Raw genomic sequence first — 17,756 nt, forward strand, 5'->3', positions numbered from 1 at the left:
GGGAAATGCCAGAGTATAAATAGGAAAACTAATGATGGCTGAAGTCCATGTAGCTGCTTAAAGTACAGACTGCTGGTCTGAGACTGAACATGGGGTAAAGAACCGAAATTGAAAAGCCTGGTTTCAATACCGAGACAAAAAACTACCCTTCATTTATCACATTTACTCTTTAGCACATGCACACATGATCGAGGATCTAAGACCAGTTGAAAAGTTGTTAGACTTAACATTTCACATGGTTGGATCTTAAAAAGGTTCTGAGTAGAGTTTCAAAATGCAGAAAGAAGAGATGAGAATGAGACAAAATAAAACTTGAGTGAGCAATTTATTGAAAACAACCCTTTTACTGTGATAGGCTGTTCATCAGCTGATCAAAAGTTAAAGATCACAGCTTTTAAAACCCCTAAAATAGAAATAAAAGTTTCAAAAAAGACTTGGTGATGAGGAGCTCCACACTTCTTCTTGAGCAGTTGACAAGTTTGTTTCGTGGGAAATGTCAGAGTGATTTAGATCAGGGGAACATCAGGATGGTCCCAAAGAGTGAGCGTGTTCCTCTGGAAGAAGTCCGTTGTCAGACACCCGCTGTGACCTGTAGCGTCGTCCTGTTGAAAAACCCAGTCATTGACACACAGACCAGGGACCTCAGTCATGAAGGAGGCCCCCTGCAACATCTCCACAGAGCCAGCCGCTGTTTGACGCCCCTGGCCAACCTGAAGCTCCATTGGTCCATTGAAGGAAAAAGCCCCAGATCATGATGGCGCCCCCTCCACTGTGCCGCCGTGAAAACCTCACCAGTGGGATCTCCTCGTCATGTCAGTAACGTTGAAGTCATCAGGACGTCAAGGTTCAGTTTTTTCTCCTCAGAGAATCAAACGTTCTTCACCTTTCAGTGTCCCATGTTTGCTGCTCTCTGAAAAATCCCAGGCAAGTTTGTGGCGTTGAAGGAGACATGGGCCTTTAAAGAAGTGTTTCATTCTTAAAGCTCTTCTCTTCCAGACGGCGTCTGATAGTTATCAGCATCAATTTGGGTCTAGGATCGTCCTGTATCTTGAGCAGCCAATCAGGTACTCCAAGTCAGGGCTGGTGAAATAGTTTCGGATCTACCTCTTGACTTTTCTTTTCCTTCACCCTCAGGATCTTTGTAGACAGTCAAAATGGCTGTTTCACTGATGCGTTTCACAATCCACCCAGAGACAGCTTTTTAGCCTTTGCCATCAGGAGGTCATGACAGTGAATACCTGACAGAAACTTGAATCTCAATTTTTGAGTAAATTCTGTCTTTAAACTTTTGATCAGCTGATGAACAGATTATTTCACTTTGCATGTCGTTTGAAATGAATTGCTCACATTTTTTTTCTGTCCTACTGTCGTACTCCCATTTCTTCCATTTGCTTTTTGAAAATCTAGAAACTTGTTAAGAACCAACAGTGAAGAACATACATGAATGCAATTCTTTAACCAGACAAGAATACGATGGATGACACAATAGCTACCAAAGGATGGAGATGGAGCCAAAACATTTTGAGCTGAAGTCATATATCCAACCTCCCCCATTGTAACAGATGGGGTGAAAAGAAACATACAAGTTTAATTTTGGGCGGGTTTAACAGCTTCCTCTCTTCTCTGAGGGCGTTTCATGTGATGCTGGGAGTAGAAACTTGTTCCCCTTCAGCCACCACAGCCTGAGTGTGGTGGAATACTGATGCTGGATGTTAGCCTTGCTAACAGTCTGTGTTCCAGTACATCCCAAGGCTGCTGGATGATGCACACCACTTCTTCTAAACCCAACTTGGAAAACCATTTGTTTATGGATTTCTGTGTGTGTGTGTGTGTGTGTGTGTGTGTGTGTGTGTGTGTGTGTGTGTGTGTGTGTGTGTGTGTGCGTGTGTGTGTGTGTGTGTGTGTGTGTGTGTGTGTGTGTGTGTGTGTGTGTGTGTGTGTGTGTGTGACGGCTCTGGAGTGTTGAATCTGGAAGAGGCCTCCCTCAAACAGTTGCCACAGACTCTATTCTGGGAACCGTCGCTGTGTGCTGAGGCATTAAGAGTTCCTTTAATGAAAAACAGCCCCAGACCAGAAGCACAGCAGATACAGTTTGTATTGATCACACTCAGAGAGAGGCCCCGTTTGTGCAAGTATGTGCTCCCCGGCCCTGCTGAAGAGGGGGATCATGAATTAGGAAGTTAGGGAGAGCAGGGTTACTATGACAACAGGGGGTGGGGGAGAATGTTCCAGGTGACAGTGAGATCGTTGAGATGCTAATTGTCCATTTTCAATCCTCCATAAAGTTTAACAGCCTCTCTGCCTCCACATGTTATTCTAACTCAGTCACAGAGTATACCTCTGGGATGTACAGCTATTCCCCCCGTCTCCCCCTCTTTCTCTTTTTTTCATTTATAATGACATCCCATCCTCCCTTCATCTCCTCCACCTCCCTCCACCTCCCTCCTGCCAGACACAGGAAGGCTGTGTAAATATCATAGACGATCCGGAGCATATGTGTGTGTCTCTCTTGAGGCCATCCAACACCTGATCATCATCCTCTCTTTCTCTCCATCCACCCCCCTCACCCCTCCCCCACCTCACCCCACCTCCCTCTCCTCATTTCCTCCTGTCCAAATTCATCTCCCTCTAAGTTCCCTCTCCATTTTCTCCCTCCCTCCACCTCCTCACTCATTTCTCCGCTGTTTATCTCCTCCACAGCTCCCTCCCTCCCTCCTTCCCCATGCACTGTGTTTAACCACTTTGTTCCCCTTTAAGATAAAGATAATTAAATCAGCAGCTAAATGAGAGCGCGCGTGCTGCTGGCGTCACCATGCTAGCACTTTGATGTTCTTTTTGCAGCACGATAGCATCAACATCAACTCATCAGTACCCAAACTACTGTTGCACACTTACACACAATCATGCATATGAGCACAATTTATGCAGTCACACCCTTCGTTCCACCCACTGCCTCCTCCTCCTCCTCGGCCTCCTCTTACAGTACGCTCAGAGACAGATTCGACACGCTAAGCTCTACTGTCTTAGCTCCCATTTCCTGTCATCCAACCACGGCATTCTTTACCGTTGAGCTCACCCACTTCCCTTCCTTCTTTCCTTCCCTCTCCAGACCTCTCCATCTCTCTTTCTCTAATCTTATGCCGCTCTCCCTCGCTCTCCCCCGCCTCCTTTCTTTCCCGATCAGCAGGTTGCTAGGCAACTGTGCTCCATTGATCTAGAGGAGCACGATGACAAGCTCCTATAACTGTCATGCAAACACACACACACACACATAGGGAGAAACACACACATGTACACACAGTTATTTGAGATGTCTAGTAGCACCTTTAGAACGAAGGCGTCCTCGCTAATCTGATAAGGACAAGGAACAAGGGGAGCGAGGGAGGAGGGACGGAGTGGTACAAATGACAGAAAACTAGAGAAGGAGGTGGAGGAGAGAGTGGCTCTTTAGTTTGCTTACCTACTCATATCCTCTCCCTCTCCTTCTCTTGCATCCTCTTCTCTTCCCCTCTTTCTTTCCTATTGGATTTCCCATGTAACCCCTGCCATCCCTGGAAAACAATTACCTTCCCCGCCGGCCTGGTTAAATTTCCAATCTGACCCATCACACAGTCACGGCCATCTCATCATTGCGAGCTGCAAACTGGTTCCATTCCATTTGCGCCTCCACTCCAGCGCGTATAACACTTGCTGTCACAATAAAATGAAACAAAAGAGGCGATGGTGGTTGAGAATCTGTGAGTGGTTATAAACCCAAGGCTCTGGAATAAAATGGAGGACTGATTATTCTAAGGTTAATGCTGATGTCGGTTTGTGTCAGAATACTGTAGGATGGTCGTCCATTAGAATTTCTGACTGGCTCATTGATATCTTTCAACGCACTGTGAGGAGTTTTTAACTGATTTGAAGATGCGTCACTCTCATTCTGACGTCTTTACATGACCTACATAGTAAAACAAATTTACCAGAGACAAGATTGGTTAAAGAAATACAAGATAGGAGCTTCTTTCTTCTTAAGTTTCTTGATTTTGGAAAAAAAAAGTGTAATCATTGAAACAGGATTATAAAAAAGACAGACAGTGCCTTGCAAAAGTATTATTGTCATGTCACAACACAAACGTCATTGTATTTCAAAGCATTGGTGTGCAAAAAGGGAAAGAGGGTCCCACCTTCCCAGTCACGGCCTTATTGTGGAAAAACACACACTAAAGAGCCTTCTTGGGAGCCAAATCACGCAAAAAGTGCCCACTCAGGAGCCAAAACACCGGCTATGGTGCCGCCTTGGGTGTCAAAACACACACTAAAGTGCCCTCTTGGGAGCAGAACCCAGATAAAGTGCCCTCATGGGGGCAAAAATGCCCTTAAGGGGACCTCTTGGGAGCCAAAACACACTCTGAAGTGCCAAACACAGATAAAGTTCCTTCTTGGACACGCTTATGTGCCCACTTACGAGCTAGATTACCCTCTTTGGAGCCAAAATGTGTGCTGAAGTGCCTGCTTGGGAGCAAAACACAGATAAAGTGCCCTCTTGGGATTCAAAAGTGTGCCAAAGTACCCTCCTGATCCCTAAGAAAATATATGCTAATGTTGCGTTTCATTTGTACTCGGAAGTCAGATTTTTCAAATTCTGAGAGGGAACGCCCAGCTGAAACGCCCCCCCAAGGTCGGAATTTCTGACTTGTAAGTCAAAGCACCCACAGCACCCCTGAGTTCCCAGTAGGAAATTCAGAGTTCGGGGGTAAACAGTATTTAAGCTCCTGTTATATTCTTTTCATTTTAGAATTTCTGACTAGTGTTTGTCGCAATAAATCAGCCGTGTATATAGTATTATTTGATGTTTATATACAGAATTACTGCTGTTATGGTAAGTTTTTCCGACTTGGCAACTGGAACGCTGATTTCAGAGAAGACGCCATTCCCACTTCCCAGATCTGAGTACAATTGGAACGCAGCATAAGCAGCTCTCTTGTGTAGTAAAAACATGATTAACATGTCTGAAGTGCCCTTAACAACACTTGGAACCTAGTGCCCTCTTCAGCAGCGACATTGCCCTGTAAGTCCCTTTTGCCCCTGCCCTCCAAAAAGCCAGTGCACGCCACTGTTTCATTGAGATTTCTAATGATCGACCAACACAGACTAGTTCACAGCTGTAGAGTGGAAGAAAAATGGTGGACGATATTCAAGATTTTTTACAAATAAGAATCAGAAAAATGTGGTATGCATATGTATTCAGCTCTCTTTACTCTGATAGTCCTTAATAAGATCCAGTATAACCACTGGCCTTCATAGGTCACCTCATTAGTAAATACAGTCCACCAGTGGGTACTTGAATGTCAGTGTGAATACAGATGTTCTGAAAAGGTGTGTTGGAGAACATTAGAGAACAAACGGTATCATGAAGACTCAGGAACACAGCGGACAGGTCAGGGATGAGGCTGACGAGAAGTTTAAAGCAGGGTTAGGTTATAGAAACATATCCAAAGCTTCTTACAAACATCTCACAGATCCCTATTTCATCCATGACTCAAAAGTGTAAAGCGTGCAGAAGAACTGCTAACCCAACAAGACATGACCGTCCAATGCAACTGAGGCTGGGTGAGGACAGCGGTAATCAGAGCAGCCAGGAGGTGCTGCAGAGATCCAGGTGGGAGAATCTGTCCACAGGATGACTATAATCTGTTTTTATTTTATAGAAGAGAGGAAAGAAGGAAGTCGTGTTTCCAGTTTGCCACATGCCACAGGTGGAAGAAGGTGCTCAAGTCAGATGAGACCAAAAGTTAACTTTATGGTCTACATGCTGGTATTTAACACTACTCATCAGCCTGAACACATCGCCCCCACCTTTAAAACCTGGTGGAGACGGCATTCTGCTGTGGGGATGCTTTTCTTTAGCAGGGACAGAGAAGCACGTCAGAGCTGATGTGAAGATGGATGGAGTTCAACACAGGACAATCCTAGAAGAAAACCTGTTTAAGGCTGCAACAGACCAAAGACCAGGGTGGAGGTCCACCTTCCAGCAGGACAATGACTATGAAAGTACAGCCAGAGCTTCACTGGACTGGCTTAGATCAGAGAAAAGTCATGCATTAGCATGGCCCATTCAAAGCCCTGAATCCTTTTGAGACTCTGTGGATAAACATGAAGATTTCTACCATTACTACCATTACTACCAACTAGCATTCCACCATTGAGATCATTCACAAAATTACACCACAATGGGTTAAAACATTCAGATTTTTGGATGGTACATCTACATGTGAACAACATAAACCTGGTGAAAGTTACATGTGGGATGCCACAGGGTTCAGTGCTTGGACCACTAATGTCCATGTTAATGATTTATGTTTGATTTCCAGGTCACTACAACATATTTTGTTTGCTGATGATACAACAATCTGTTGTAGGGGGAAACATCCAAGAAACATTTTCTGTTGTTGTTTTGATGCTAATTAAAGATAACTCCAACTTGGTAAAACAAAACGCGAGATTCTAGGAAACCATGCATCAGATCTCGGCCACAACATTAGAATAAAAAATGTTGAAATTGAAACGTGTGAAAATATTTTTTTCAGGTTTAATGCTTAAAACCAAATTGTAAATCTAGTACAGATTATGTTTATAAATTATATAAGCAATTCATTCATTTATTCATTAATCCATTTACGAAATCCCCACTGCCTTTGGATTGTATCAATTTTTTTTATTTTTATTAACAATAAATATTCTCCAAAAATTCAATTTTTCCTCGATGAAGACCTGACAATGACGAGCTAAAATTATTCACTGATAATAAGAACTCTGACATACTTAAATTCACTCTTGATCTCTATCATCAAACTGTTCTGATGGCAGCTCTAACCACTTCAATAAATCTGAGTGTCAGGTTAAATTAAAGGATCATTCATTTCATTTGTGATTTAATGTGGACACTTTCATTTCAAAGAAAAAACCTGTTACCTTAAAAACCGGGCACTCAAAGACTTCTTTACTCTGCTCTTTGTGCACCTTTATTTAATAGCTGATGATTGAGTCTAACAGAAATTTGTACCAAACATAAGGAGATGACACATGCCTAAGGAACCTGCCTCAAACATCAGCTGTAGTGTTTCTCTCTTTCTTCCAGAGCTTCAATGCCATTGCTTTGTACACATTACGCTCTGCATGTGACAGTGTTATCAGCGCTGACTAGGTGCACTATTTTCTGAGCCACTTTCTCAGAAAATAGCTTATGCATAATCTTTTCTCTCAGACCTAGTTAAGGAAAAGTAGAAAATAAAATAAGCTCTTCACAAGGTTGGGGCGCAGACACAGGAATGGTTCATTGAGATAAAAAAAAAGAGAAAACCTTGAGGTGCATCAGTGAAAAGTCTAAAAGCACAAAGCCAGGATGAAAAATACTTCATAAATGAATGAATGTTTGACCCGACGTCGCTGCTTCATGAAAGGAGAGTTATTATCTTTAGGGACAGTACATGTTCGTGGAAAACCATGGAACATTCAGGGTCGTTGACAACGTGATGCTCTGCAGTATAAAGCAACACTTAGACTCTCATTGACAAAGAGAAATTCATCCTATGGGGACGATAAAGTCGGATATTTAGGGATTGAATGAATCCTTTGGAATAGTATGAGGATGTGGAGCTGTACAGCAAATTTAGATTTAGGAGACACAACATTTTTCAGTTAACAGATGAGATACGGGAGGCAATCAAAATCTCGAACCGACGAGGCTCGTTGTCAGTTATACAAGTTTGCTTTGCTTTCACTTTTATGCATCTGGGTCCTTCCAAGATGTGTGGTGAAACGTTGGTGTTCATCAAACAACTGCTCGTAGAATTATTCATTGAGATCCTGGGGCATAGCTGCAGTGCTTGTTTCACAAAGCAACTTCCACAAACAGGTTTGGATCAGTAGAGTCTGGTAGGGGCTGGATCGGTAAAGCCTGACCCTGTTTGCATTTCCACAGCCAACTGTGCCCCTTCGTGTCAGCTACATGATAGCACGACGGGATAGCAGTGGGACACAGTGTACCCCGCTAATAAATCCAACAAAGAAGAAACACGCATAACTTTACACTTTATTACTGGAACCTCAACAAAAGGTTACCAAAAAGTTGGATGGTTTGTCTGGATTATTTGAGGATCTGTCCCATAATAAGCCAGTGGAAACGCCACAAAACGTGTGCCATATGGAGACGAACCGGATTGAACCACATAGTGGAAACAGGGCGTTAAAGGTCCCATATTGTGCTCCTTTTCTGCAGTTTAATATGGATCATTGATGTCTTCATGAAATAGTAGTAATATATTTTGGTCCAAAAAGCCAATAAATCAAGCACAGCAGCATTGTTTCCAGGCTCTAATAGCCCCTCTGTTCAGAACGCTCTGATTTAGTGGGCGTGGCCTTCATATGTAAATGAGCCACTGCTGATACCGCCCCACTCTTCTGTCAGTGAGAGCGGCGCCACGAGCTCCGAGTGCACAATGTTTAGAAAACAGCAAAGCTTATTTACCATAACATTACAGGCTAAAACAACAGGCTAACTGCAGCTAAAGTTAGCATCCTGAAGCTAACACAGAGACAGGGGGGACACTGAGGAAAAGCTCTTACATCTGCTCCACAGCACACAGCATTTAAAATACTCACATTTCCAGGGTCTGAGGTTTGTTGGTGGATGGTTGGTAATGTGCCTGGATTCAGGACCAGTCTATTCGCTAGCCCTCTGTTGTACTGTCCAAAGTTGGAAAGGCAGTCGGCCATGAAGTGACTAGCACACACTTGCACAGTTTAACTGAGTGTAGCTGGCACATTTCCTTGATAAACAAACTCTAGACACTTAGTCTGGTCTTCTTCCGCGATGGGAAGCTTGTGCATCCAGCAGTGGGGAGGGTAGTGGACGGGGTGGGGGTTAGGGGGTCTGCTCCGGTGGACCAATTAGATCAGACTTGCTCCTGACTGGTCAAAAAAGGGAATCGCTGACGTTGGCAAATCCCCGAAATCCAAACAGCTGGTTTTAGGTCAGGATTACAGGATACATTCACAAGCACTACTAAGTACAGGTTTTGTCATAAAAAAATCACATTTTGTGGGCTGGGAGGAAAGCCAAAGACCCACAAATTTCACTACAAGACTTGATAAAGTGATTTTTGCAAAATATGGGACCTTTAATGGAAACAGGGAAAGGGATTGTCTGAACAAAAACCTTTACAAATCAATACAGCTAGTTTTGAAATGTTTGCTACACATGACCTGATAGAAGCACAACAGGAAGATTCCGCTGACAGTGAAATTTCGAGGATTTCATCCCTTGGGGACCATGAATCTCTGTGCAGTGCCCAATGATAATCAATGATTCAAGCAAAACCATGACCAGTACAAGTGACAGGCCAGAGAACTACAGGCTGGGTCTATCAGTTGGGGAAACTGATCTCAGGACATTAAATCAAGGCAGTTTAATTACAAAGGAAGTGGATAATTTCCCACAGGTGGGAAAAACACTCAGAAATTTCACTGCTAACAGAGGCTTTGTGGGCTGTTCCAGTGCAGGAAAAAACATCAACAAAGAGAAAGAGAGCACATGTTCTTTGTCTCAGGTAAGAGGAAAATATTATTTTTTATAATTACAACCAGTGGGAGGAACAACAATTTGACTGAGTGAGACAAAAGCACAGAACTACTAAGATATTTTAATAGACTGCAGGTAATTACACCTGCACATTAGATAAATGTCTGGTTTAATTTAGAGCTCTGATATTTGTCGCGTGGTAAAAAGGTCAGAGTAAGAACAGCAGATGACAATATTTACAACCAACATCAGAAAGAAAATGTTATTCTCCACAGCTAGCAGCAGCCAGGCTGTCAAGTGTCCCTAGCAAAATGTTCTTTCTCCTGCCGCTGTGACAGACTCCCTTTCATCATTTCAAATCAGGACTCTTCACCTGCCAAGCTCAACATATTCTCTGACAGCACAATTTCTCTTCGTCAGCTTCACGCTGTTCCCTGCTCCTAAATTCAACACATTGTTAAGATCAAGAAAAGGAATCAAATGGAGAAAGAAAGAGAGAAAACTTTCATGAGTTCCCAGTCTCTTACACCTCTTCATCTCACTTCTCCTCCCCCACTCCTGTTCTCCTGTTCTGTCTCTGACTTCAGTAGAGACTCCAGCAGCTTTATGCTGGCTCCTCTCCAGCAATTATCTGGTTGGTTCCACTCTGACGCAACTCAGACTCTACTCATCGTGTTCTTCGTCATCAACTCCTGCTTCCTCGGTTTAAGCGAGGCTCCCTCACTGACATCCTCTCCCACTCATCTCCAGAGTGGGCATCTGATCTAGCTGTGGACTATTTTCTCTCTGGCTCTGGCTCAATATCTGCTCCGTCTCCATCCCGGTTCTTCGGCCAGATTGGTGCCAAGATGGCCTCCGTTCTGAAACCGGGATGACTTCATTTCGACCCTGACCCCATGTTGAACTCCTGCCAGCTGTCCACTCGTTCTGGCTTTTGACTCATCTCTGCCCTTAAACCTTTAACTCAAGCCCAGTTTCTCTGGAGTCCAAAAGTTATGGAAGCAAACGGGTTTGACTTTATGTGCTCTTTAAAGTTCAGCATGAATAACATTAAGACAGCCTATTTCATGGTCATTTATTAGCCATGCTAGCAGTGTAGCTCAACAGAGCAGATGGCATCAGGCAGCAATGCCAGTCTGTGAAGTGAGTTTGGTCCTGATTGAGACATCTCAAGAATCACTCTGATTGAAATTTTGCCCCCAAAAATGAGTTCTGATTACAACTGGACTGACCCGGGCTGGACTTGTTGTAGTGGTTAGCGCTGTTTCCTCTCACCAAGAAGGAGCCCAGTAGCTTGTCTGAAGACTCTGTCCTTCCAGGACAGTTCGCATCAATGTTGGCTCTTTCAGGGTACGTTTTTACCTTAAACTGTCTCCTAAAATACGGCTTAGATGTGGAAACATGTCACTGCTGCTTAAGGATTTCCATCACTCCAAATAATGTAGCACCAACCTGAGCTGAGGTAATACTTTTGAATGTCAAGGACACACTGAGACCCATCTCTGTTCAGAGCAAAGCAAAAACTCACTTTGAATCGTTTCATATTTTCTCTTTAAACACAAAATCTGAGCTGTTCATGCCTACTCAAAGGAGGAACCATAATCTGTAGAAGCTTTGGGAAAAAATGATTTAGAACCCAGTGGTTTTACGCCTTCTCTAAAGTTTATTGTATTTTTTGATATATGTCACACATTATGCCATTTAGGATTAACAAGGCTTTGAGTTTTATTCCCAATCATGAGACTGAGAAAAGCTGACCTGCTATCAAACATAAAGGTGGCTGTTTGAGGTTCATCCTCTAAGGAGCATGAATATCTTCACGCCTTACAATCTGGTATATCCAAATAAATAGGTAACAATGAGTCATAAGTTACACCTGTTGGAAGAAAATGATCTTAGCATCTAAAATAATGAGGGTCCATCTTCAGGGGACTATAAATGTATCAACAAAATATTCAGCTGATTCAGCCAACAAAAGGATGATGGTACCCTTCCATTGGGGTGCTAGACATACTGATCTGACTCCAGAAGGTGGAGCTAGAAACACTGCAGTCTGTTGATTGTTCGGTAGGATCCCCACTTATGGTGCGCCAGGGGTGATAAACAACAACACACAACTCTTTCCTGTCTTCATGAAGATAACTTTCCTTTTGTTTGGAAAATGTTACAAAGTCACGAAGCAGCGTTTCATGCGCAGTTTCTTCTTTGTTTGATTTATAAGTGGAGTACACTGTGCTGTGCTGCTAAGCCGCCATGCTACTACACAGCTGACGCGGCCATCAGCATCCAGCTTACACGCCGCCTACCAGGAAGTGCACGGTTGGCTTTGGAAACACAAAACAAGGTCAGGCTTAACTGATCCAACCCGTGCCAAACTGTACTGATCCATACTGACTGTTTGGTGGAAAACGGGGCTTTAAGCCTTTTGCACACCAGACAAGTAATTTTCAAGCAAATATTTTGCATGTTTTTGTTTTTTTAATGTATTGTTTTTTGATGCAAGCTGTCAGCAAAATTTCAGCTTTAGATTTTTCAGACTGAGGTTGGTTTTTGCTTGCTTACACATCCGACCAATCAAAACACTTACTGTTGACATGTCACATACCAAAATATTCAACATGGCGGACCAATTGATTGTGCGCCTGGTTCTTTACGAGAAAAGACATAAAGGCTACAAAGACAACGATTATGAAGACAACGTTTGGAGGAGTTTGCTCCAGATGTGCATAGACAGGCTCGTCTAAATTTGCCTCCAAATTTTTTTGAAATTTCATGCCGTTTTTTTGCGTTGCTGTTGGTGTGTAGAGAGCTTTAGAGTCACATGAGGTGGATAACAAAAACCACAGTGATGTATCATCTGGGGATTACAAATGTCCAAATAAAATCTTGTGTCTTGCTGATTTATCCTCCAGAGACTATTAATGTCTGCACAAACTCATAAATCAATAAATCAAGTTGACAAAACAATGAGGGAGTCAGACGGCTGCCAAAGCTCAGTGGGGTTCATCCTCAGGGGACAATGAATGTCAGTACAATACCATGTGCAGATGTGAAGGCGTCTTGCTGAATAAGTTTAAGGTCTGGTTTCATGTAGCAAAGAACCAAAATTATTCAGACAACCAAAATCACAAGGATCCATCCTCAGGGGAGTCTAGATAGTATCCTGTGCCAGTAAATGGAATAACGTGTGAACCACTTATGCAGCTTCTCTGAGCATTTGATTCAAATCTGGACAATCCTGCAGCAAGGGAAACCATACGGAGTGGGTTTTGATCGGTCTCCTCAAACACTTCACGGTTCTCACTCAAACATGCTGATAAAGTTATAGACTTTGCTGAAGCTTGAGGAAGATTTAGAGTATTAGCTTACATTGCTGTGACTAGACTTAAGCCTTATTTAGACCAATTTTGCGGCAAAATATCTCAAATCCCTTCAGCGATGTCAGCTCCGAGTGTCAAATACGCATCTCAGTGGTTAGTCACCACAAGCAGGGGAATAAGAAGTACATGTTGAATGATTGGACACTTATTAAAAAATTTCAAAGGTTACAATGACCCCAATTTAGACTTTTAATTTATATTACTAAGAGATTAAAAAGGAGGAATGTTTTACGGCGGTGCTGACTGAGGTTTTACTTTTTAATATCAGTCAATGAGGAAAATAGTAGCCTGTGGTGCATTATTATAAAATAAATTAAGATCAGCAGTAATCTAATTTAGGTGTGAAAAACCCTGGTTTTGCAAGAAAATTAATGTAATTGATAGTTCTCTTTTCTTAGCAGCAGAGAAAAAACCCACTCTCTCCTTTTGTAGTATCCATCTTAGACAATGAGCATGATGTCTTCTGTCTTAGGAGTGTTTATATCTGCAGAAATGTGGGCTATATAGATGAATGTACTGTTTGTAAATCTTGGCAGGAGAAGTGCCATGAAGGGTGTTAACCACCAAAAACTGCAATTTATACCTAAATAACACAGTATTTTGACAGATGATAAATGGCTCACAGGTTTGTGAGGAATCCGTTTGTGAATGGAAAACATAAAGAAGTGGACAGACATTCAGTGGACAGACGCTTTTAGTGGAAAAATGCAGCATGTACCCCAGAGAAGAGTTTAAACACACAAGTTACCAGATGCTTCTGACTGAATTAGAATAGAATAGAAAAGAACTTTGTGGTCATTGTAACAAGTACAAAGAAATTTAAGTCACAGCAGCAAATAAGAAAACAAAAGTAAGAAAGTGTTAGCTGCGTTAGCCATGTCTGCAAATAGCATGAAGCCACTCTGTCCTCTGGTATTCCCTCTGTTGCTGGGTTAGCATGGCTAGCTCGTACATCTTATTGGAGATAGATATTACGTTCCCAGTAACGATGAATGGAAGGACAGGTCCGTGTCATCACTTCTTAGCTCACACCTAAGAACCAGCACATCGTCCTCACCTTGTGGGGAAACATCAGGCCTTACGCCAGTTAGCATTGACATGCTACAGGCTGCTAACTGGTGAGTTCACATGTAAACAATGTGGCCATGGTTACATGTAGGATCTTCAGACAAACACAGGAAAAAAAAAGTTGTAAAAATATCGCTGAAGCCACAAAAGGTTTGGTGTCCATGACCAACAAATGAGCCATACAAAGTAATGATCCACTCCAAATACAAAGATTACGAAAAAGAGACAAAAAAAATTCCAAGAAATGGACAAAGAGGAGAGAGCTGCTGCAAAAGACAGCCATAGCCAACAGGGCGGTGCCTAGCAACTGTGTGAAAAAAAATATCCATTGACACTCACCAGACTGTGAAATACAAAGACATGAACTTGTGTCAACAAACCAGAAACCATCCCAAATAAAGACAAGCACACAGACCGCTGAGTCTGTCTCTACGACCCAGGTCTCATGAGACCTGGGTCATAATCAAGTAGCCTGAGAACTACATCCAAATAGAGAACTGCTCCAAATATACTAGAATATTGATGGTTTGTATTTTGAAATTACCAATAAGTTAGTTTATTAATATTCAGTAGTTTCACTTTAAACATAAAATCTGTTTCTGTTAATATATAGGTAATATTTACCCTCTATAGTGAGTCCATGTGAGGTCACAACCTCAGCCCGAAAACAACTTTTTGATTCAATACACCAGGGATGGCCAACCAGTCAGAGACTAAGAGCCACAAAAATTGCAGTGGTGCTACAAAAAGCCACATCACACACATGGTCTTAGAAACGCTCTTCCTCTCACACATAAACTAAATGACATAAAATGAAAATCAAGACATATCCAATTTTCAAAGCAAGATTTAGTGGGTTTGTAAGCGTGTTTAAATTTGTACTTGGAGCTGTGTCAAAGACAAATTTCTTTTCTTTTTTTTTTTTTTACTGCAGAAGAGACAAAGTAGAGATCTATCTATCTATGTATCTATGAGCGATTGAAAGAAGCACATGTAGAGAAGAGAAACTGAAACTTAAGTGATCAGCACACCACTACCCATAACAATTTATTTATATATATTTTTATGAATGGATCTAAGAGCCGCACACCGGAAGGCAAAGAGCCACATGTGGCTCGCGAGCCACAGGTTGGCCACCCCTGCAATACACAAAATAAAAACTGGATTTAGAACATCACTGAGGTTGGTTAAAGATGACACATTTAATAACGCACACAGCAGCAGATGTCACTGGTGTTTCAGTGTAAAGTGTGACCCTGTTAACTGGTGGCTTATTAGCCGACAATCACTGACATGTTCAACTGAGATCCGCCAGTTACCATAGTCACTCTTTGCTTCAAACCACCAGCAGCTCTGTAAAGGTCGGAACTCGATAGAAGTTGACTCCATAGTATAATATTGTTTCTAACAACTGACCACAGAAAAAAAACATTTCTTATGCTGCTTACAGGTTTGATTCAGTGTTTAAAGAAAGCTATCTCAATCTGATTGAATGGCGCTTAATGTCAAAATGATGTTGACTGTAAATTGGACTATATTACTTTTTTAATACATATATAGAGATCAGCTTAAGAACAATTTGGGGTTTTTTTCCCCAAAAAACAAAGAAGAGTGTTCCTCATGTGTGAAATGTTAGCACCTTTTCTATTTTAACACCTACAGCATGGAAACAAATGAAGAGTATCTGTCATACTGAAGCGAACATGATTCTAATTCTATTATTCCGATTCAGTGCTTGTACTGGTCTAACATTATAACAAATGAGGTTTAAAAACTGAGCTAAAATAGATAATATTGACTCTGTAATAATGACTTTCTTATCTTACGGGCCTCCACATCATCATTATGTGCTGATACTCTCAGAATAGAATCTCATTCTCAGGCAAGTCCAACAGCGCTGATAGATGTGGCTGCATTCAGGGAGAAATCTCCGGAGTCATATGAGCAGTTCAGGATCAAACCGTGCAAGGCCTCACAGCCCAAAATGGCCCACTCAGCTCTGTTCTCTACATACACTGGACTGTTACGGCGCGCCCGGCCCATTCCTCACAACAGCTGCTGAGATGGAGTCAGAGGTTCAAGAGCCTCTTTTGTGTGCAACCACTGCTGCAGGAGTGAGTCAATACAGAGGAGACCTTTGGATGGGTTTTCTGGACCTCAATCGCTGCAGGAGAACAGCTAAATATTGGAGGTTAGTTAGACCATCTCGCAGGTGGAAGGTGGGAAAAGAGAAAGTCTGCTACCTAAGAAAACCTCCTTTCAAAGTGAGGGAAGAACAGGTTAGAGATATAAAGACTGTGGAAGCAGGAGCTGATGACGAGGAACACACAGAATATATACCCACTCTACAAAGACACAGTTGTTCCTCATGTCTGCACACTCTGCGCAGTAACAGAAGAATTGATTAAGCTTGGCAGAGGAACCTCTCATGTATTGTCAAACCTTGGCTGGAACAATCAAGCTCAAATGAAGATCTGGATGTTGAAAGCTCCACTCAGCTATGCACAATGTAACTGGGTTAATGAGAATACAGCCTTGGCACAAAATACAAAGGACTGAGAGGAGAACAGACACATTCTCCTGGATTTATTTTAAGTTTTTACAAGAAAACCCACTCAGAGCAGGATGGAGCCGACAAGAAAACAAACAAAAAGAAGGGAGCTAAAGCTGTCATAAAGCGAGGGGAGGCATCGTGTTTAGAGGCATGTGTGTTGTTTTTGGTTGAAACTGTCTTACATCCAGAAAGCAATCAATAAATGAAATACTCTGAAAGAAAAAGACAGTGTTGGCTGTTGGACTCTTGTTCTAAACTTGTACAATCGTCTCAGATTGCTCTCATGAAATGATTCGGCTAAAGAAGTACCTGCCTTTCAATCCTTTAACCTGTCCATGACCTTTGACCTTGTAAATGATGGATAACATAACCACTCCCAAAAAGTGAGGCCAAATATTTACAGCTCCCTTTTTCTTTCTGGACTTTTATTATTATTATTATTATTATTATTATTATTATTATTATTATTATTATTATTATTATTATTATTATTATTATTATATTTTATAATTATTACTACTATTATTTTTAATTATTATTATTATTATTATCATCATTTTTATTATCACTATCAACTATTTATCTATTTATTTATTATTTTTTATTTATTGATCTATTGCTAGTTTTGACTTAAAAAGATCAGAAAATGTCCTAGGAGTAAAAGCTTTGGCCCATTTTTTAATTAATTAATTAATTTATTTTTTACATACTTGGAACTTCCAGTATCCAGGTGTTATTTCCAATTAATTGCATCTTATATGAGAGTAAAACAATTTAAACTCTCAAAACCCAGCCTCCACATATGTGGACATTACATTTCTGCCTCTCAGACCCATGATATTTTTTTTTTTTTTTAATCTTGGACCAATTAGCCACATTTAGGGACACTTCCCACATCATCTTTTGGTGAAATCATAACATTACACTTATTTTAGTGAAAAAAAAATACAATAACTCTACTAAAAAACAACTTAAAGAGAACTCATAACACAAATAATCAAACTTCTCATACAAAAACCAAGTTTAGTTATTATACTTATGAGGTCTTACTTATCCCAAATATCAAGGTGAATTAAAAATAACACATCAGACAAAAGTTCGGGTCTTGAGAGGTTAAACTGAAGAAAACACAAAAGCAGAATTTGATTTCAGAGGTTTAGTGAAGGAAAAAACACTGCTATAGAACATA

This window comes from Halichoeres trimaculatus, unplaced genomic scaffold, assembly GCF_033239565.1.
Source record: "Halichoeres trimaculatus isolate MK-OKI-2021-1 unplaced genomic scaffold, fHalTri1.1 fHalTri1_scaffold_23, whole genome shotgun sequence".
Taxonomy (NCBI): Eukaryota; Metazoa; Chordata; class Actinopteri; order Labriformes; family Labridae; genus Halichoeres; species Halichoeres trimaculatus.